The sequence below is a fragment of the Vicugna pacos genome, chromosome 20 (genome assembly GCF_048564905.1).
Source record: "Vicugna pacos chromosome 20, VicPac4, whole genome shotgun sequence".
NCBI lineage: Eukaryota > Metazoa > Chordata > Mammalia > Artiodactyla > Camelidae > Vicugna > Vicugna pacos.
The window spans coordinates 4224039-4246619 of record NC_133006.1 but is presented as its reverse complement, the minus strand read 5'-3'; the positions used below and the strand labels follow the sequence as shown (position 1 = coordinate 4246619).

Genomic DNA, 22581 nt, shown 5'->3' with positions numbered 1-22581 from the left:
TCCTCTCTGCTACGAACTGCTAATTGTATACAGGAAGTCTTAAAAGTTTGATTCTGCAGACGTACGAGAAGGAAATTGCAACTGTTGTTGGCTCAGATGGAAAGGACAGGAGAGGGAGCCCCATAACTAAGCCCTCGCCCGCCCGCTGTCACTAAGATAATATTTATTAACGTTACTATTTATTTAGTCAAATAAAACAAACTTACTGTGATTTTCCCCATTTATCCCATGGGATTTATCAGTCAACTTCTTGTTTCTCATCTGCCACTTTATTTGATTCAGCAAATATTTACTAAGTACAACCTGTATTTGTTAAAAAAAAGAAAACCACATTTTCAACCGCTATTGAAAATGGAGACTTGACTTCTCTGCAAAGGAGTTGAAAACTGTAGCCAATAGACCTCAGACTGGAAACAGTGCAGGGGCGGTAATGAGAACCACAGACAGACCCGAGAAATGAAACGGTTTTGCCAGGAGATTTGAAACAGGGGTAGAGCCCAAGTTTCCTCCTTCAGGGTCTGGGCCACTTCTCACTGCACAAATATCCCTGGCAGAGGTCACCTTAGACACGTGCCGTGGGAGAGAGGGGGGAGAGCCCAGAGACGCCTGATGACTAGGTGCAGAACGGAGACTGGGGTACCACGGGATGAAAGGGCCGGGCCATTCACTGATGGAGAAGGGAGCCCCACCTGGGGGAGGGAATGCGCTGAGTCCATTCATGGAGTCGGAAAAGCTCGGGGAGTGGTTGAGGGGAAAACAGAAGGTCAGTGGGCCCTGACAGCCCAATTCCTAAAGGCTCCAAGCAAATCAAAGCCTGGAGAGGTGGGGCTGAGTCAGGTCACGATGGTCTCTGAGTGTTGTATTAAATTATTTGGATTTTATGGGGGAAATAAAAGGAAGCCGCTGTAGGTTTGCAGTAACGCGTCAGAGCTCTCCCTAAGGAACCTGTCCCAAGGAAACAAGGCAAACGTCACGTTGAGTCACTTTTCTAAGATTCAAACTATTAATTACACTAAGCAAGTCTCTTTGCTAAGCTGCAGAATCAAAGATCAAATGTCCCAGAGGACGCAATTCTGAAGTTTTATTTATCAGTAACTTACCAGGTACCTGATTTGACTTTTAAAAGATGGTATTGTTTTTATAAAACAAGGAGAGAAAGAATCTCTTGTCCAGCTGTCCTGTGTGTTATTATCCTTTGATTTTTTTTAAACGATAGGCTTGATCCTGTAAAGCAATGACAGAGAAATGTCACAACTTGCTCCTGTTTTGATATATTAATCAATATGCTTTTGTGTCCATTGCAATTATTTTATCCTCGGTGTTATTGTTGTTTTATAACCCTGTGGCTCTCTCACCATTCAGACTCCGTCTTTGAACTCAGTAACTCCGGGCAGGGCTGTCACAGCAGAAACACCAGTTTCTGAACAACAGAAGAGAGCAGTCTTGGCTGTTGAGTTTAAATGAAAAGTTAAGAGGTTTTAAAGCTCAAAAACAATAATTTGTGAGGAAGGGGATTTTTGAGTTTCAAAAGCCTGCATTTTGAGTAGGCTCTGAGTGAGCTTTAAAGTTTATGTGTTAATGGTACGTTTAAAATCTCCTATCCAAAATTAAATAGATAAAAGACTCCCATCCACCTGCCTCTGTAAGCTACAAGATAAACATGGTCCAGGCTGAGAAGAGAGTTCAAGAGGTAACAGAATCTGAGATGTTAGTGTAAGATACTAGTGTGCTCTTGAGTCTGGCTCTGCACACTAAGTCAGTTATCCAATAGAAGTTTCCAGTAGATCTGGACCCTGAAATGGAGCCAGGGAAGACAGCGTGCTTCACTGAATTCCCCCACGTCAGTGAGTTCTAGGTGCAATCCTATAGAGAAAAAAAACTGTTTTTGTAGAATGTTTTTCCATGTTTGCAGGGTTGGAGGGGGTGTGGCAAAGCACCACAGATGGGCACCTCTGCAGGAAGGCAGGGGATGGTGCAGGGGCCTTGGCTCAGGCCAGCACTGACCAGGATGCAGAGGCATCCGTGGATACAATGTTGAGAGGTGACAAGATTAGCTGCTCCCTACTACCAACACCTCCAAAACTTAAATCCAACCCAGGAAAAGTGGAGCGGCAGAAATGAAGCCCTCAGTTGACAGAGGAGCTCACCCCCAAAATTAACCTGAACTGGCTGAGATTTTTTTTTTTTGTCCACTTAGCAGTATGGGGACTTGAGATTGAAATCAAGCTGAAGTATAGGAAAATGTAATTATGGATACATCACAGTCATTTATTGCATAACTTCCCCAACTTTCAAAATAGAAGTGAAAACAGTAGGTTTCCCTGGCAACAGGGAAAGAGAATTTCCCTCAATTAGTGGCCTCTCAGCAGAAAATTTCGATAGAATGAAAACTGTTCGAAGAGTGGCCCTAACTAGTGACCATTTGCCCAGTTGGAGGGACCTGGACCTTTCTTCTCCTGTCAGTGATACTGGTTCCATTGGATCCCTTCATGACATCATGTCCCCTCTCACTCATTTCAAAGTGCTGGCTCCCAATGATGACAGGCACAGGTGAGAGAGGAAAATGGAGCACGAGGGGATGGCCACGCCCCAGGTCTCAGCTGAGCCCCTGGGACACACCCCGCAAGTGTGGGTCCTTGGCTTTGCGCAGGAAAGACTTCAAGAGCGAGCCCCCGTTGAGTAAAGGTAGATTTATTCACAGAGATACATACTCCATAGACAGAGTGCAGGCCGCTTCAGAAGGCAAGAGAAAGGCCATGAGCTGTGGGGGCTGAGGGCTCAGTTTAAAGTAAAGGCAGACACACACTCCAGAGACAGGGCGCGGCCTGTCTCACTGAGAAGGGGAGCGGCCGCGAGGCGTGGGCGTTGCTGGTTTTTCTGGGCTCAGCATCTTCATGTGCTGACAGGCGGGAGGACCGTTCCGGCTACTTTGGGGAGGAGGCTGGGATTCCCGTCACCCACTTTTTGACCTTTGATGGTCAGCCTTGAACCTGTCCTGGCACCTGTGGGAGGACATTGTATTTCAATGAGCAGCTATTGAAGCTCAAGGTCCACTGGGAGTTAAATCTCCCACCGTCTTGTTGCTAACGGCTGTGTCCTTCTTTGAATGGTTGTGCCCTTCCCCCTTCCCTCCTGTCTCACAGGTACCTGCCAGCTCTAAGGGTAGTTGACGTTATTCATGTGCATGTTCCACACATTTTTGCAGATGATGCTGTAACTCTTGGTACACTGATGATCCTGTGACAACACGGAACTCATCAAAGCACCAAAAGTTTGGGCACTACACATTAATAACTAAGAAAGTCTTCGTGCCTGCTTATATTTCTATAACAGAAGTTTTACTACACTCAAATGTGATCAAATCAGAATCCATTTCATGCCATTTATGACACCAAATAGTATTTTTAGGTCTTCTGGGTAATATTTAGATAATTTTCACTTTCAGTATATTAACGGAATTCAGACCATTTGGCTTAATAACAATTGAAATCCTAACTGTTTTTAAATAAATTTGGCACAGAATGGCATTAAAGGTTCTTACAAATACCTTTAAAGGAGGTATTTAAAGGAAATTTTTAAAGGAAAAAAATTTAAAACTGTATTATTAAAATATTACTCTTGTTCCTTTCTTCACTTAAAAATATATAAGGATGTACTTTGAAACCACAAATGCCCCTTAAAAATGTAACTCTTTAGTTATATAGCATTTGCTCTCTGTGTCTGTGTCTCTTGGTTAATATAATACAGAAGCTTGTCTGCTTTTTGGGATTTAAAAGGGAATTGAAAACTGTAACTAATAATACGTTAAGTTGGCTAAATATCAAGTCTCAATTTCAGTATCAAGAGGCTACCTGTTAACTCCACACAAAAATGACTAGAGCTGATTTTTAAAAATTGGCAAAGTAACAGGATACAAGATTAACAACAAGTGCCAGCTGCATTTCTTTACACTAACATTGAAATATCAGGAAAGGAGAGTAAAAAAATAATCCCTTTTAAAATCACATCCAAAAAACAAAAATACTTAGGAATAAACCTGACCAAGGAGGTGAAAAACTTACACACAGAGAACTATAAAACATTCATTAAGGAAATTAAAGATGACTTAAAGAAATGGAAAGATATCCCATGCTCTTGGATTGGAAGGATTAATATTGTTAAGTGCCCATACTACCCAAAGCAATCTACACATATAATGCGATCCCTGTCAAATTACCCAGGATATTTTTCACAGAACTAGAACAAATAATCCTAAAATTTATATGGAATCACAAAAGACCCAGAATTGCAAAAGCCATACTGAAGAAAAAGAACAAAGCTAGAGGAATAACCCTCCCAGACTTCAGACAATGCTACAGAGCTACAGTAATCAACACAGCATGGTGTTGGTACAAAAACAGATATATGGCTCAGTGGAACAGAACAGAGAGCCCAGAAATGAACCCACAGACCTACAGTCAATTAGTCTTTGAAAAGGAGATAAGAATATACAATGGAAAAAGACAGTCTCTTCAGCAAGTGGTGTTGGGGGAGCTCGACAGCTGCCTGTAAATCAGTGAAATTAGAAGATTCCCTCACAGCACACACAAAAATAAAATCAAAATGGCTTAAAGACTTAAATATAAGACAAGACATGATAAACCTCCCAGGAGAAAACATAGGCAAAACATTTTCTGAAAAAAATCTTAGCAATGTTCTCCTAGGGCAGTCTACCCAGGCAACAGAAAGAAAAGCAAAAATAAACAAATGGGACCTAATTAAACTTATAAACTTTTACACAGCAAAGAAATCATAAATAAAACAAAAAGACCACCCATGGATCAGAAGAAATATTTGCAAATGATGCAACTGACTAGGGCTTAACTTCCAGAACATTCAAACAGCTCATACAGCTTAATAACACAAAAAAAACAAACAACCCAATCCAAAAATGGGCAGAATACCCAACAAGCAATTCTCCAATGATGACATACAAATGGCCAAAAGGCACATGAAAAATGCTCAGTATCCCTAATTATCAGAGAAATGCAAATCAAAACTACAGTGAAGTACTACCTCACACCAGTCAGAATGGCCATCATTAAAAAGTCCACAAATGATAATTGGTGCAGAGGGTGTGGAGAAAAGGGAGACCTCTACACTGTTGTTGGGATATAGTTTGGTGCAGCCATTATGGGAAACAGTATGGGCATTCCTTAAAAAACTAAAAACCATATGATCCAGAAATCCCACTCCTGGGCATAAATCCAGAAGGAACTCTAAGTCAAAAAGACACATGCACCCCAACATTCACAGCAGCACTATATACAACAGCCAAGACATGGGAAAAAAGACCTAAATCTCTACCAACAGATAACTAGATAAAGAAGATGTGGTATACATGTATAATGGAATACTACTCAGTCATAAAAAAGTAAAATAATGCCATTTGCAGCAATATGGATGGACTCAGAGATTGTCACTCTAAGTGAAGTAAGCCAGAAAAAGAAAGAAAAATACCATGTGATATCACTTATATGCAGAATCTAAAAAAAAAAAAAAGACACAGATGAACTTATCTACAAAACAGAAACAGACTCACAGACATAGAAAACAAACATGGTTTCTGGGTAGGGAGGAGGGGTTCAAAGGGATAAACTGGGAGTTTGAGATTTACAGATACTATCTACTATACCTAAAATAGATAAACAACAAATATGTACTGCATAACACAGGGAATTATATGCAATATTTTGTAGTAACCTATTGTGGAAAAGAATATGAAAACAAATATATGTATGTATATGTATGACAGGAACATTATGCTGTACACCAGAAGCTGACACAACATTGAAAATTGACTACACTTCAGTTTAAAAAAAAACAAAAGAGGCTACCTGGTAACTATAAACATCATCTGTTTGCTACTCTGCAGGCTCCAAGGGAAGGGTTAATTTTTACTGCAAAAATCATGCCATGGATGATTGAAAATATCCAATTGAGTGCTAATTTACAAAACGGATTACATTATTTGTGTTTCGTATGAGGACAAAGTATTAATGATAGTAACAATAATAAGCATGAGGCCATCAGATTTCCAAGCATACATAGCAGGCAAGAATTTTCACATTAAAGTGTACATAGGACACCTGTAATCCTTACATCAAGCTTGCAAAGAAAGTACAATTAACCCCATTTTATAGAGGAGGAAGTTGAAGGTCAGAGCTTTAGCTGATGTCACGCTTCTATTATATAGCAAAAGCAATATTCAGAACTAAATTTGAGAACCCATACATTTTCCAAAATGCTGTGATGATTCCCAGCTTTTAACGTATTTGATTAAAAGAGAATCTAAAATCTCAGTCATAGCATGATTTCTATTCTGTAGCAGTATGATGAATACTGACTAAAAAAAGCAAAAGCTTATGATAAAATATTTTCGCTTGAAGTGCATCTCGTTTGATCTTTCCTCAAATTCATCATCTTTCAGCAGTTCCATCATAGAAAACATAGGTGAATACATCCCACGTTTGCCATAAAGCCTGGTGCAGTCTTTTGTAGAACAAATGGATTCATTTATAATCTAAGGTTTTTTTTAACACTAAAAAAGAAACCCTCACATGATTAAATAAGCATGAAAGCAATTTCAGGCTTTTATCCTTCCATCTATAAACAAGAACTCTGCTTTAAAGTACCCGAGTCCATTAAAATCAGAGATATCGTTCTATAAGCCATGCAGTCATGTGTTAACAACACAAAGTGAAGGTATCACTCAATGTTAAATATTTTAAAAGCAAAATATTTCCTGTTGCCAATAGAATGCGTAGCATGTGTCTGAACATTCTAGTTTTCTAATAAAATATCTAAGTTCACAGTCAGACAGCTTTTCTTTTCAACGGGGAAGCACCAGTCTTCTATATCCATCATGAAGTAATCTTCCCTAAAAATCTTCCAGTCTCTTTACATAGAATTTACTCATTGGTACTCAAAAGATGATTACAGTGGGTAAAAAGGTCACTCCACTTGATATGCTGTTTTTATTTCAGTTTCTTACACTTTACGTGAGAAAAATTGGGAAAATAAGAGAGGAAGTTGTCTGATTCGTACATCACTGGATGCCTTAACACCCTCCAGCTTATCCGCCTTTACCAAAACCAAGTACAGCCTGAGACATCTTAAGAATTGGCAACAAGCTGCTAAACACTAATTTCGTTCCAGCTTCTGTTTCATCCTATTTTATGCTTCCCAGTGGGATATAGAGAATGATCAATTTCCAAGAGAAACTTGGAGACTCTTGGATCCTTCTCCTAGAGTATCACCTCTAGACACGGGTTTCCCATCACCTCGCGGCCTCTCAGGACGACTTCCACCAGGAGGAAAACATCCCTTCCCTTCTGGCTCATTCTCTGTCTGCCCTAAGAAAGGTGCACCATGTTTCCTATATTCTGACCTCCCAGTCTGCCTTTTATGACATCAGGACATTTTTCAGCTTCTCTGATGCCATCTAATCCTTCCCTCATCAGTATCTGCCATCTTCCCAACTGTACATGGGATGTGAGAGGAAAGAGAAAGACAATTAATTGAATTAGAGAACGGAGTGCTGTCCCATCTGTGCAACAGGGCCCCCACATAAAGAAACGTTTATTGTGTTAATTATGAAACCAATGCATGTCCATTGTAAGCCAAACAGTATGAAAAGAAAAAAGTCACAGTTAAGACAAATAATTGTAAATATTTATATATAACCTACTGATCACATCTTGATTTCTTAGCTACAATGCATAAGGTGATGCAATAGGTAAGAAAATGTCTCTATTTCAAAAGATAAACCTTAAAATTAGAAAGAAATAAACCTATTGGAATTCACTAAGATCAGTGCATAATGTCTGTGACTGGATGGAAGTTAGTTTTAAATTGTTCTTAAACAGAGAAGATTGTATTCACATGTTGGATAAAGATAATCTTCATAATGGAATTAATATTTAATTTTTAAATAGTTTTAGTTTCTGTTTTTACTTTCCAGTTGTGTATTTAAGAATATAAATGGATTTAAGAATATAAATTTATTGACTGATACATAATTATTTAGAACTAACATTAGATGTGCTGCTTTCTTATAAGGCAATAATTTTTAAAATAAGTAATACCACATTCTGTCAGATAAACTTACTTCTCTGGAATCCTTTAATCACCTTTAATTGGTTTAATTTCTTGAAGACTTTTTTTTTAAATTTCTCACAAGTAAATCATTTTGGGACCAATAATGGTTATCATGCAATAATGGCAGAATTGCCAGTTACTTGGTGATCTTTTGGAAGGTTTTTGTTTTTTAATAATGTCTCTTTTTTTTAAAAAGTACAAAAGGAACCATATTCAAGATTTAAGAAAATAGACTGTATATATCTAATGTAAAAATTAGACTGTAGATACCTAGTGTAAAAATCAAAAGTCTATAATCCTACTCCTCAGGGATAACTCTGTTAATAAATGGGTTTATATTCCTCTTCATCTTCTTTCTCTTCCTCCATTCTTCAACTGCTTGTTACTTATTTATCCATTTGGAATGAGATTCTGTTCTATACATAAGTGCGATTTTAATTTTTCAGAAGTGAGATGAATTTTGTTCCTTTATGAAAAAGTGACCCATTTCCGTCGGGTTGATTTGTGTGGAGGATTAAAGTTACACTGTGATATTATGAAAATTTAACCCACCGCGCATGCTCTAGAGTGTATGCAAACTTACTTTCACTTCTCAAGTTTCAGGTTTCTTATAGGTAAAAATGGGTTAAAAAATAATCATAGTACCCACTAATAGAACTGTGAGGTATGTCAAGTAAAATCATAAGTATGTCCTTCCTAAATTTAGTTAATATTCTCCTCCAAAGTATTTTTCCTTGACAATAAATTTTAACTTTAAAATATCTTCATGGTAGGTATCAAAGGTGCAAATAGAAGCTCGTTCAACCCACAAAATTATTCATATTATCCAAATCAATTTTCAGCTTAGACATTTTAAATATAAATAGAATCAGATAATGCAGGCTTTAGAACACCACTGTAAAAGCGCTCATCATTATATTCATAAGGAAGCATAGATCGGGTATGTTCGTAATACATATTATGCATTACACTGACATACAAGAATCTTATAATGATGTTGTACATATATTGTTCACACTGAAATAGGGCTAAAAATGAAGACCAGTGATAAGTTTGTATAATTGTTTCAATAGTAACAATAAAAATGTGACTAGAGAGGTATTTGCAACAAGGGGATGCATAGCACATGCCAAATCCTGTATTAAGTAATTTTCGGAATGACTTCATATGTTTTTCTCAACAGCCTTATGATACAAGTTCTCATTTTCTGAATAAGGAGAGGAGGTGACCCACTCACGGTCACCACTGGGCAGTGGGTGGGACTCTAAACCCAGAGACTCCATTTTCAACCCCTACCCTTTACTATCCCCTCTGACTTCGATCACATGTTATGTCGTAAACTAAATTTTAGAAGAAACCAAATTGCAGCTGTATAATTCATTCTTAAAGCCAATTAAAAGGAATAAGAATAAACACTCTTACTGTGCATACTGCCAAGATCAGTATTCACTTTGAAGTCTGATGATACATTTCATACTGCCTCTATGTGTACAAGCCAAAATATTCAGAATATGTCTTTTCTTGAATTAGTTAGAAAGTAAGTCTTGCATAATAACATTAACTCAGTATACGTTGTGCCCAACTATATTTATTTGCCCATCTTAACATTGACTAAGTGCAAGTTATGTGTCTAAGTGTGGAATTTAGCCTTTGTGGGGGATAACATAAAACTTCAATGAAAAATGAAAATAAAACTGGAAAAATATATTTCTAGAAAAATAGTCATGACCGCTTACTTGTTTACTGATGGCGTGCTCTGTTGTGTTGATTCGTCCCGATCTGTGTGACTGCAAAAATAACGTGGAGTTTTCCTTTACTATCTCTTGTCTTAAATAGATGATACATACCATTTAAATGTATGATGTATTCACATTTTATTATACTTAATATATAGGATATCAAAATGAGAATAAGGGAAAAATAGATTTAGAAAGAAAATGAACATAGCTGGAAGACTGGGAAAGACCCTTTAGATGTGCTATTACAAAACAGGTGGCACCATGAAAAACAAAAGATAGACCGCCCCTTACAACCTTGAGGGAATGGAGCGTCCTGGCATCTGAAGATTCTCATAACTTGTCATCATGTGCGATTTATCACATACAGCAGTAACTTTAGAAGGTAAAAATATGTGTTGCCTTTACAGCAAATACAGAATATTCTGCTGTTGCCCGTATCTGAAAAGTCACCGTTGTGGACCATTGCACTTCCCTTTCACATCTACCAGCAGAGTGGGGGGTTTTTTTGTTTTTATTTTTTTGTTTTTGTTTTTTTACCACTTCAAGAAAATTTCTGCATCCAGTGTTGAATAAAGAGCCAAAATGTGCACCAATTTGTGCTTTTAGAAAATTACAAATTACTGCATGTCACAGAGCTTCAGAATTGTTCAGGGATTTTTTTTTTTAAATAGGAATACGAAATCTGTAATTCAAGGAGATGCCAAAGTAGTTTGATCACATTGATTTACAAGTGTGTTGATCTTTGAGAGATACTGTCTTCCAACCTATATTTTAAGAATCCTGTCTACTATCTGCTGTACTGTCCTATCTACTGTGAGTAAAAAGATAAAGCCTGTTGGAAGCATTAACTGTAAGATTCTCAGTCACAATTGTTTATTTCTTGTGTTTAGATGACTAGGAAGATCTCTAACATAGGACATTATTAAAGGTGAAATGCTAATAAATAAAACTTGATCATGGGTGGTCTCGATTGCTCAGTTAATGGTGAGGACCATTAATTAATTCTCCCAGAATTTCCAGTCCAAGGTGTTTTTGTGTTTCAAATAATCTGCAAATGATTTATCCTTTCCACATAATTTTCCATCTTTCAGTTTACCAGTTAATTATATCACTCGAGCAAACACGTTTACCTGAAAACGAGTCTAGAAATGAGAGACTGTGACTTAATGTAATAGGGTCAAAAGAAACTGGGTTTAGTGACAGTTTACAGACGAGACGTATTCCGCGACAGCCAAACAGTACAGAAGGAAAAGTGTCACCAAGTACAGCCTCTTCCTTAAAGATATTCAAGGAATAGTTTGTGAAAGAACAGTCAGACTTTACCTTTCTAATGGCAAACGTTGGAGCACTTCTAGGAAAAGTCTTAACGTTTTAATCTTAACTAGTACATGGATCCAAATTGATGGGAGGCACTTATCATATATAACTAAACAAATAAATGTCACTTTGCTTCCCTCTTTTTCTAATCTTGTATTTCTTGTGTACTATTTGTGAAATAGGGAAATTATATTGATCTATTTGTAAGATGCCAATATTGTATATGACATTATGTGTACATACATATATATGTGTTATCTATGTATCTTTGTATGCACTGATACTTTAAAAAACTAAGATAATATTGATGTAATTCTCACAACAGCTCTCTGAAGAAAACAGGGCAGATTTTCTTACCCTCATTTTAAAGATAAGGAAACAAAACTTCAAAGGGTTGAGAGGTTTATCCAAAACTCACACGGCTTGGTCTGAAACATTAAGCTCTCCAGAAGAACTAACCATCTTGTTTTGTGAAGGGTGGAAGAGAGATCGAGTTGAATAAATTGACTGAATAATTACTTCACATTGTTCATATGAAATAATTATTAAACAGCTCTTAATAAAACACAATGTAACTTAAACAAAAATTTTGAGATTTATTTTTCCTCTATATAAATATTTACTTAGAACTTTAATAATTAATACTTAGATGGCTTCTTCTAAAGTTGCCCAAATATTGAATACTTTAAAAATAACCCACCATATTGGTGTCTAATGCCTATGAAATTACTCAAAATCAAGAGTCTAATGATTCCAAAAGTGTACACTGAATTTGTAATATGGAAATTAAATACTGATGTTTCTGATTTTAGCTGGAAGAGGATGGAATTGAAATTAAGAAAGAAATTAATGGACACATTCCAATTTTTACTTATAGCAAGATTGTGAGTCCATTTCTTTAGCATATATGGTTATAAGAAATTCAATAGAAAGTGAGTAATAAGTCTACCACTAAGTAAGAATTAGCATAAACTTGGCGATCATTTTTCTATATTTACATTGGTCTATCTTAATTTTTTTAAAGGCCTGTATGACTATTGGATAAATGAGATTTTTTTTTTAATGCCCTGTGAATTTCAAAACCTAATTTTGGCTTGGTTTGCAAAGGCCAAAAGAAAAAAAATCACTGCAATTTCCCAATGTTAAACCAAGCACCCATTTTGAGGAGAATATTCCAGTATGTTTGAGTCTAAATTAAACAGATCAGTGGTTGATCTTGATTTAATTTACTGAGCAATTTCATGTAACTGTGCAGAGAGCCGGGATTCTTTCAGAAGAGTGTAATCATCTGGAAGGACTCTGCTATTTAATCCAATTTCCCTCTGTCCACTTCTATTGCTAAAGTGCATTGCAAGAACCCAGGAATATCTACTTGCCGCAGAACCACTGCTGAAGCAATAAACGGCAGATTAACACAGAATTTACTATTTTACAATTAATCTGCTTTATTATACTGTATAGAAAATATACTAGCCCCTTTCCCAAAACAATAGCAGCATATTTGAGAGTCTCAAGCTTACTCAATTTCAGGTCAAACCTCGTTCCTGAATTTGATATGAATTCCGAAATTCTCGCTCCTGTCGTCCAATAGCCGGCCTGTGTTAAACATTCCAGGACGTGGTGTGCTCGGAGCCTCGCGTATTTCTGGCGAACTGCCGAGATCATTTTTTCATTAAGCGTAAGTGACTAATTAAAATATTAGGGCACGTTGTGTAAATAAGATGTGGCACCAAAGTTGCAAATAATTAAACAAATGTGTGTGTTTGTAATGAGATGATCCTGGTGTAGGGAAAGGAATGGTCTAGAAATGCTGGATAAATGAAAGACGACTTTAATTATGTCTACAGTGTCCACACATACACACACACACACACACACGTAAAATTTCAGTATGCTGCTGTTTTTCTAGAACATATATTTATTTATAAAGATAAATTATTTGATAATGGTATTAGTAAACATCAATTGGGCATTATTTCCTCTTTTTCTTCTGTGGCTGACTTTGCTTTTAGCATGTTGAAATATATTATAAATGCTTAATTTTGTTTATTTTCTAATTAGACTTCATTATTACAGCAGGAGAAGCATACCTGATCTCTCAAAGTAACTGTGATTGTTAACATTAATATATTACAGTTGCATTCAGTCAGTTTTATAGAAACGTTGTAGAAATGACACAGACCTCATCTCCCAAATGATTTGTATTTGTAGCTAATATTTTTATTCTTGAGAAGACCAGAGACAACACAAAAATATAATTAATTTATCAGATGACTGGTTCCTACATATAATATTTGTTTCATTTCTTTTTAATTGCCTTCAGTGTACAAGTAGACAAGAAAGCAGAATTTAGGAACAATTTCAGGACAAACACTATTAATTTGTCTGTGACTATGTATTATGATGAAATGAAATTTCAAAATCAATATTGGAGTAAAAAATAAGCTATGATAATCTTTAAGATTTTAAAAACTAACAAAATAAGGTCTTGCTTATATTGTATAGAATATCAGTTTTGCAATATCTTTAATTCTGGGCATACTTGTTCCTTCAAAGGATACGCAGATCTTACCAAAACTTAATGAATAAGATTCTTATTTCAGGTTGTAATTGAATTTGTGTAAATTTTCTATTTTCCATATTGTATATTTACGGAGCCTCCAACTTTATTGACTGAGCAGTTTTGAAAGTTTCTTTTCTTTTCTACTTTAAAACAATGAAGTTTAGAAATAAGCATTATCTTTTGAACTGATAATCCATCCAAAGTATGACGTTTGCCAAAATTTCCCAAAAAGCTGTCAACTCTCTCCTCCACTCTGCATTTGTGGCGAATATAAGCATTACTTACAGTGATGTAATTCCTCTTACATTTGAAAATATACCCTTATAATGGAGTTAATATAAGAAATGTATAACATAAAACACTTAAGTATTACCCAATAATTCTGACAAATGATTTGTATCTTATATTAACATAAAAACACCCAAGACTTATTTCCAGTGTTCTATTTCTAAAAATATTTTCCTCTACTCGAATTTTTGACATCTGAAAATCAGGTAGAAAATTGCTGGGGAAACATGCTATATAGATTTTTAATTAGAAAGGATATTGAGGATGAATTATTTCATTCCTAATCAGCTTATCTTTGTAATGCCGACCCAACACATTCAAGTTTTTATGTCACATGTTACTTCTGTCACATGTTCAGTGGCTTCAGAGTTAAACTAGATATGAATTAGAACATCAGTATCTAAGAATATGTAGAATTAGAAAATGTATATCCAGTCAGGCTGCAGTGATTTTGGTTGCAATATCAAATAATGACCCATCTATCATGATAATGAAAGAAATCAATTGCTCTGCTAAAATGCTTCTCAATGTGCTTTTACACCACAAGGCCACCTTTATCTACTAAACAAATAATATTCAAATTCAAACCAATTCAACTAGATACATTTCAGTGAAACAGTGTTTAAGAAACGTGAACTGAAAAGTGAAAGTTACATCACCTGAGGATCAAAAGCAGGGAGCCTTCAACTTCAACCAGCCAGGTGGCAGGTTTGGCACGTCTCACTCGTGTTCTTAGTGAGGAGCTGTCAAGCATGGTTGACATCTCTTGAACTTACTGTCTCATTTGTCCCTGCTTACGAACCATATGTGGATACACTAAACTACGAGGCAGAAAGAAGACAGCCACAGTTGTATTAAAATACACATATCAGCGTTTGTAAATATCACCCATGGTATTGAAAGAGCCGCAGTTTCCAAAAGAGAATGGGCAGTATCTCTCATTTCCTCAGTTCTTGGGTTTTTTTCCTGTCTTTCTTTTTCCTGCATCTAATGGTACCCAACTAATTTGGGATGACAAGGGATGCTTGTAATTACCTGCCCTGGTTTCAGAAACATCAGGGCTCATGTTAGAATGAAAAACAGAGAATGAATACAAAACCGCAATACCCAACTAACTCAAAAGCCAGAAGCCATTTTTCTCACAAATTCAAAAATGGCGACCCTTCAGTGAAAATGTATTTTCGATAATTTTACAAATCTTCTACCAAAGGAAAGGTGCTGAATGAATATATTCAATGGACTAGTGCTTTCACCTAAGTCCTGTGATAGGTGTGAAGTTCTGAGTTAAGAAAGTAGTTGAAATACAAAAGTGGATCCTTTCTAGGGTAACAGAGTCTCATCTTTTGACTTGGTGTGACTGGGTCATTTCTATCCTAACCCTACTTTGATCTTCATTTTGAAGACAGCCATGCTCAAGCTACATAGATAATTTCCTTCGAAACATTTGATTTTTCTGTCATTCTTATAGGAGAGTAGAAGATCCCTGAGTATCAGTGTATGCGCTATATTTCCTAGCGAATAGTTTGAGCTGCTATAAGATTCCTGGGAATTTTTAAAATAATAGTCAAGGTTTTATTATGCTTAGTTCCCCCCATAGCTTCTTAGAGTCCACTCATCAAATAATTCAGGGTATAAAAGAAGCACGTAAAAATGTGTTCAGCAGCCATCAAGCAGTACGACTGTTTGTTTTTGGTTGATAGAGGATCCTGTGGTGGAAAACAGTTAGGTCTTAAGATAAACATGCCATCAAATGGCCTGAGACCATATGCACACTTCACAGAAAAGCAGTCAGCTGTGCTCAGAAGCCTGCCTGTGGTGGAGGAAGTCATATTTTGACTGTCGTGGCTCAGCTGCTTATAAACATCACAGTGCGCCTCGTGCCTCATGCTAATGGCAGTGACTGACGGCCATCATCATTCACTCCCATAAAAAACTTCCTCAGGAGAGACTGATCATAGCTAGAATACTGCTTAAAGTTAAACTGTTTTTCTAAAACAGAAAATAAAAAACGCTTAGTACAAGAGGTTGAATGAATAATTTATTTTGTTCTGAGTATGTGTGACAACTGCTACTGTTGCTAAATTTGCCATGAACCTAATTGATATCCCATGTGGGGACACCTTATAGATGCCTGTGTGCGCGACTGCGAGATGCTTTAAAGCTGTCCTGCTCATCTGGGACGAGAAGTGAAGACGTGTGACAGAAAAAACCAATAACTGGAGTTGATCTGACACTGGCTGTTTGGAGGGTCCATGTTTTTGTCAATGGAGGTGAGTCCCCTTACCTCTTTGTGATTTCACGTGTGACCTCTGCTTACAAGACGGGTATAGAACACTTCATTATGGACCCAAAAAGAAATGTTTAAATGGATGAAGCATCTCTTGGCGCCTGAGCAAAGCTAAGCGGGACATTAATGTCAAACTAGGGAGCAACTTTTAGTTTTAGTCTACACTGCAGCACCACAATAATGTGTTGATTTTTAGCTATGCGCACGATTTTCATATGTCTTACATCACCGGAACTTGAAGTTATGAATTTCTACATTGAAGTAAAAACAACAACAAAAAATCAATTAATAAGAAAATACATTTTTGAGACAATGTAATGGATATTTGCAATATTTCTGCTAATAAGGGGAGTAGAGGGCAAAATTTCCGGAGGAGAGGAAATGCCACGCACCACATCTGGTGGGACTTTTGGAGCCTTTGTCTAAAGAGTTGTTACAGTTGTCCTTCCCCACATGCCGTTTCTGGGTCGGGGGGAACGTTTGCCTTTATTGAAGAGAGGCTTCCAGTAAACGTTTGCAGAATTAGAGGGGTTGGGACGGAGCAGAACAGCACGTGGCAGACTAGGACCGTGACGATTTATTTCCTCCTAAAATTCCAGTTTGTTCTCCAACAAAAGGAAAAAGAAATATACGGCTGGATGTGTGGTCAGTGACACAGATGATTCCAAAGAGAAGTCTTCCATTTCCTTCTTATACATACTTTTATTTAAGAAAGAACTTATTTGGGAAGTATAAATTACAGTGAGTTCAATGAGACTGCAAATTGTATAGGCGATTTCAGAAAGCACTTAATTAAAAAAAAATTAAAGTGTATCCCCCAGGACCTGACCTCCAAAGAGACCCTAAGAAAGACTAAGTTATAAAAAGGGAAAGTTAAGTTATAAACACCATAGAAACAGTCCATCTGCTTCTATTTAGTTTCAGAAGAGTCTGGAGGAAGGCAGCACCATTCTTTTGTGCCCATTTTGAATCTGACCCAGACGTAACATCTTTCTGAAGCACCCCCTGTAAATTCCCCTACATAATAGACCACTCTTTTTTAGGGATTTGTTTGGAGGTAGAAAATACATTGTGAACAGACCATGCATCCTGCCCCAGTGTAATTGTGCCTGTTGTCCCAGTGTAATTATTAACAACACGACCTTTCACTCTCAGAGGTACCCCAGTATGGATGACAAGGTAGCCTTATCTAAAAATAAAAATGAATTGTTAATAATAATAGGGTAACCTTTATTGGAGGCTTGCTATTTGTCAGAGACTCTGAAATGCTTTCGTGTGTAATAACTTCTTCGAAATCACCCAATGAGAGAAGTATCTCAGTGCGCCCAGTTTACAGCTGAGGAAACAGTGAGTTGGAGCAGTTAAACAGCATGGCTTCTTCTTCCCCTCTTGGGGGGCCAACCTGAAACCAGATGACGGTCTGATTCTGCACAACGTATACCAGAAGATGATGTGCTGTCCTCTTATGTGCTGGTTGATAGGATTAACTTGGTTGTCCTTCCCACATTCAAAGATTGTCAGTACTTCTAACCTGTTACACTTCCTAGCTATTATAAACCTGTTTTTATAAGTACTACTCATTTGCAGAGTCAGGAAAAGAGGACTGAACTGAACTGAACGTCAGCTGGGTTGTAGTTCAGGATACTACTGCTAAGTTAATGGTAATAATCACGGTTTGTTAAGTGACTAGCTTATGCCAGGCACTGTACTTGGGGTTTCTCTGTGTTCTCTCACTAACCCTTGAAACAGCTCTGTGAGGCAGGACATTTGCACCCCACAAATGTGTATGAATTGCTTCAGCCTCAATTTAGTTCAGAAATTAAGGGGGAGGGTGTAGCTCAGTGGCAGAGCGCGTGCTTAGCATGCATGAGGTCCTCGGTTCCATCCCCAGTGCCTCCTCTAAGAATAAATAAGCCTAGTTGCCTCCCCCTCACCAAAATAAAGGAATTAAATCATATAATAAATAAAGCAAAAGAAAGAATTGGAAAATGAATATATGTATGTTCATGAATGACTGAAGAGTTGTGCTGTACACCAGACACTGACACAACACTGTAAACTGACTATACCGCAATTTTTAAAAAAATGAAAGAAATTAAAAATGAAGACTGGGGGAATTCAATAATTTCAGCAGGCCTCTCCAACTCTACCTTCTGTAACTAGATGATTAGATGTCTCCGGGAGTAACTGATTACCAGGAGGTAAGGCATAAGTTTGTACGCAGAGAAAAATTCCTGGGGGCAGACTTCCCAGAAACCTCATATTTATATTAACTATCATGTACTGAGTGTTTACTGAAGGCGTGCATTTTACAAACTTTTATCTTTTGTTTTTCTCCTCATCATAGGCCTAATAAGAAAAGGATTTGGATTTGAACCAACATAAATTTAAATCCACCATGCTGGGGAGAGCGCCCTTCTCTGGCTCTCTAGCCTCAGCTCAAATTTAGGAACCTTTTCGAAAAGCAATATTAACGATAAATGATATTTGCTCATGATCAAATCTGTTCCACCACTGCAGAAGTAATATAAGTGGAAAGCACAGGTGTGATCCTATTGTGTAGAGGCTGTTGAAAGTCCTTGCCACATTTTCAGACGAGAAGTGTGGAAATTCTCACTAGTGCCGAGTAAGATCTGTGTGCTGCAAAGAACAGAGTAAATTCAAGTTTGTGCTTGTCCTCAAGAGATGGTCACAGTTCAGTAGGGCTACGAGAATGTGAACCCACAAATATAGACAAGGCGCTCTTAGAAAATGCCAAATCCAAATTGTAGAGTGGAATTTGAACAGTGCTTCTTAACTGGGAACGTGTCACATGTGATGCGCTTTAAAAATGCAGCTGCCAGGACCATACATGTGTTAACCAAATAAATTACAAAGGTTGGAGCCTGGAAATGTGTAATTTTATACTCCACAACTAATTGTAAAGTGCGCTATGAATAACAACCACCGGATTAACGTTAGTATGTTAATTGTGCAGATTGAAAAAAGAAGAGGTTGATTTGAGCTGGGATTTTTAAAAGACGGCTTCATAGAAGAGATGAGATTTGAATGAAAGGTCAGCTATGGACAGAAGGTAGGTGAAACTGACTTTTCTTTTATATTTTAGCTCAGAATAAAATCTTGCCTGTAAAGGTTTTTTTATTCCTGCATTCAGATTCCTAATTGGATTGATCTAGAATTGGCAATAAAACTTACAACAATAAATACCTGGAAATGTTCAGTTGTCTTCTAATACAGCCTTGAAATGGCTACATGAAACTCAGGTTTAAAGTCTTGCTTGAAAGCTCATAAAGTATCTATAGATTAGCATCAATATCTTACTAAGAAAATTTTAGCACAATTAATAAATGCAATTTGGACTGCACATTGCCAAGGGCAGGGTTGGCGTTTTATTCAAATGTGGATTCTTAGACCTTTAGCATTGGGGTTGGTACCTAGAATACACACAACATATATTTGTTTGTTGAATGAGTGAGATCTTTGGATTTCCTTGGCTTATTCATTCCACCTCAATTGTGGGGCAGATTTCAATAGTCTCCACTTGAAAGATCAAGATGAGCTGGCAGAGATTTTCAGCAATCATTTGCTTTTAGGCTTTTTCTTTCCCATTGAAAAGACTGAAGGGAAAGAAGCAAAGTGGACAGGGCAAAAAATTCCAAGCATCCTGACACCCCGGCAGCCCCAGAGCAGGGGAGCTCTCCCCCTGCGCGCGTCCCCGAAGAGCCGGCACAGCCCTCGCAGACCGGCCTCTCCGGAGGGAGGAGCTCGCCGCGTCCCCGCCCGGTCCAGGGGAGGGCGCAGGGCCTCCCGGGCTGGCCCAGGCTCCTTCTCCTGACCTGCTTTTCGGAGAAGAGGTTTTGTTTTGTCATTGTTTGGGGTTGTTCATGGGCTTGTAGAGGCACGACGGGCAGGAAGATCCCTGAGGTTCGTCACCTCCCTGCATTATATCCGCTCAGCGCCAGTCAAGCCAGGTTTCCTTACCATTTTGCTGTTGTTTTTGAAAGATGTCAGAATGTATTCATAGTCCCCAGTGGACTTTTTAAACACTTTTGGAAACAATGTCATAGGAGGAAAAATAATAGGAAGAAGAAAGAAGAGAAAGAAAGCAAAACACAGATGGGAAAAGAGACTTTGATTTTATTATTTATGTATGTGTTTAGGGGACTAGAGGGGGAGAAAATGGAAGGTGTCACACGGTGTTTAGTCATGGCCATGTGTTTGTAAAGCATGTTTAGTGTGACAGCTTTGACAATAAGGATGGACACTCGTGCTGGTACCAGAGAAAGCCGGGCTAGTATCCAGGAGAGGGGACTTGGGCAGAAGAACCCGGCAGAGTGCAAGGTGCCTGTGAACTCGCCTTGGGGTCGCTCAGAAGTCCCGGTTGTCCCACTGATTGCACAGGGTTCAGGTGACATGGCTGGAGGCTAGAGGGGCTTAAATAAATGGCCACTTCTCCTCAAGGAACTGTTGAATGAACTCTTGAGGTGACTGTATTCTGTATCAAACATGTGGAATTCTTAGTTGGACCAAAATTCACAACTTCCAAATGGCTAACTGGAATCTTAGTAACTATTGGCTGCAAAGTGCCCTCGGGGACTATGATTTGGAAAACGTCTGGGACCTGGCTCAAGGCGTATACAAATTGGCCAGCATATGAGTGGTTGCACTTTTTTTGGCCTCCCTATCCCTTGTCCAGCTGCTGCTTGATTGCCTCGTCCCAGACCAGCCCTAAGTGAAAAACACACAGAAAATAAACACGATGACATAATTCCTTGTAAGCAATGATTGAACATGAACATGATCTTAAACAGGTTAATTCACACCGAGTTGTACAAAACGGCTGAAGATAAAATGAATTTGTGCTTTAAGAACATTTCAAGAGTGGATCACGACATTCATGGCCTACATGTCATGCACACAGCAGTGACTTTCATCAGACCGGGGTGTGCTTGGGCCACACGTCCATGACATCCAAGTGTGAGCATCTCTCCTCAACCAGGCCATCAGTGACTTCACTTTGGCAGCTTGAAGTGGACCCTGGTGGGACTTTTATACCTCAGAATTGTCCAATGGGATATCTTAGTCAATTTGGTCTGCTATAAAAAATACCACAGACGAGGTAGGTGGCTTACCAACAACAGAAATTTATTTCTCAGAGTTCTGGAGGTCGGAAGTCTGAGACCTGGTGCCCAGCGTGGTCAGGTAAGGGTCCAAATGTCTCCTTGTGTCCTTTGTGGGCTCTCTCATCCCATTCGGGAGGGCACCCTCTTCGTGACATACTTACCTCCCACAGGCCCCACCTTCTAACAACAACATATTGGATGTAAGAATTCCAATATGTGAATTTGGCCAGTGGTGGCAGGGGGCATAGAAGGACACAAGCATTCAGGCCATAGCATGCTACAAATCAAGGCTTTCTTTTTTTCTATTTTTAATTTTTTTTATTGAAGTGTAGTTGATTACAATGTTGTGTTAGTTTCAGGTGGACAGCAAAGTGATTCAATTATACATTTATATACATATATATTCTTTTTCAGATTTTTTCCATTATAGGCTATTACAAGATATTGAAGGTAGTTCCCTGTGCTATACAGCAGGTCCTTGCTGTGTATTTTATATACAGTGGTGTATATATGTTAATCCCAAACTCCTAATTTATCCCTGCCCTATAAATCCTATGTACCCCTCTTATGTCCATGTATGTATATGTGCACAGTGGTGTGTATATGTATATATGCATACGTACATACACGTATACCACAGCTTCCTTGTCCCGTCATCTGTCGAGGGACATTTAGGCTGTTTCCATGTCTTGGCTGTTGTAAATGGTGCTGCTGTGAATACTGGGGTGCAGGTGTCTTTTTGAATTAGAGTTTTCTCTGGATGTATGCCCAGGAGTGGGACTGCCGGATTATACGATAAGTCTATTTTTAGTTTTTTTAAGGAACACCCATACTGTTCTCTATAGTGGCTGCACCACTTTACATTCCCACCACCTGTGTAGGAGGGTTCCATTTCTTCCACAGCCTCTTCAGCATTTATCATTTGTGGACTTTTGAATGATGGCCATTCTGACTAATGTGAGGTGATAATTCATTGTAGTTTTGACTTGCATTTCTCTAATGAATGATATGGAGCATCTTTTCAAGTGCCTGTTTGCCATCTGTATGTCTTCTTTGGAGAAATGTCTAGTTAGGTCTTCTGCTCATCTTTTGATTGGGTTGTGTTTTTTTGTTATTTTTTTTTTA

At 38.0% G+C, this 22581-nt stretch overlaps 1 protein-coding gene across 1 annotated transcript in view; it reads left to right on the top strand.

Moving 5' to 3' along the window:
* Positions 1-12763, top strand: part of KHDRBS2 (KH RNA binding domain containing, signal transduction associated 2) — a 512181-nt gene extending 499418 nt beyond the window's left edge. The window contains exon 10 of the mRNA XM_072944681.1: positions 12726-12763. The gene's annotated coding sequence lies outside the window, so the exon portion shown is untranslated. The remainder of the gene's footprint in view (positions 1-12725) is intronic.
* Positions 12764-22581: the final 9818 nt, after the last annotated feature.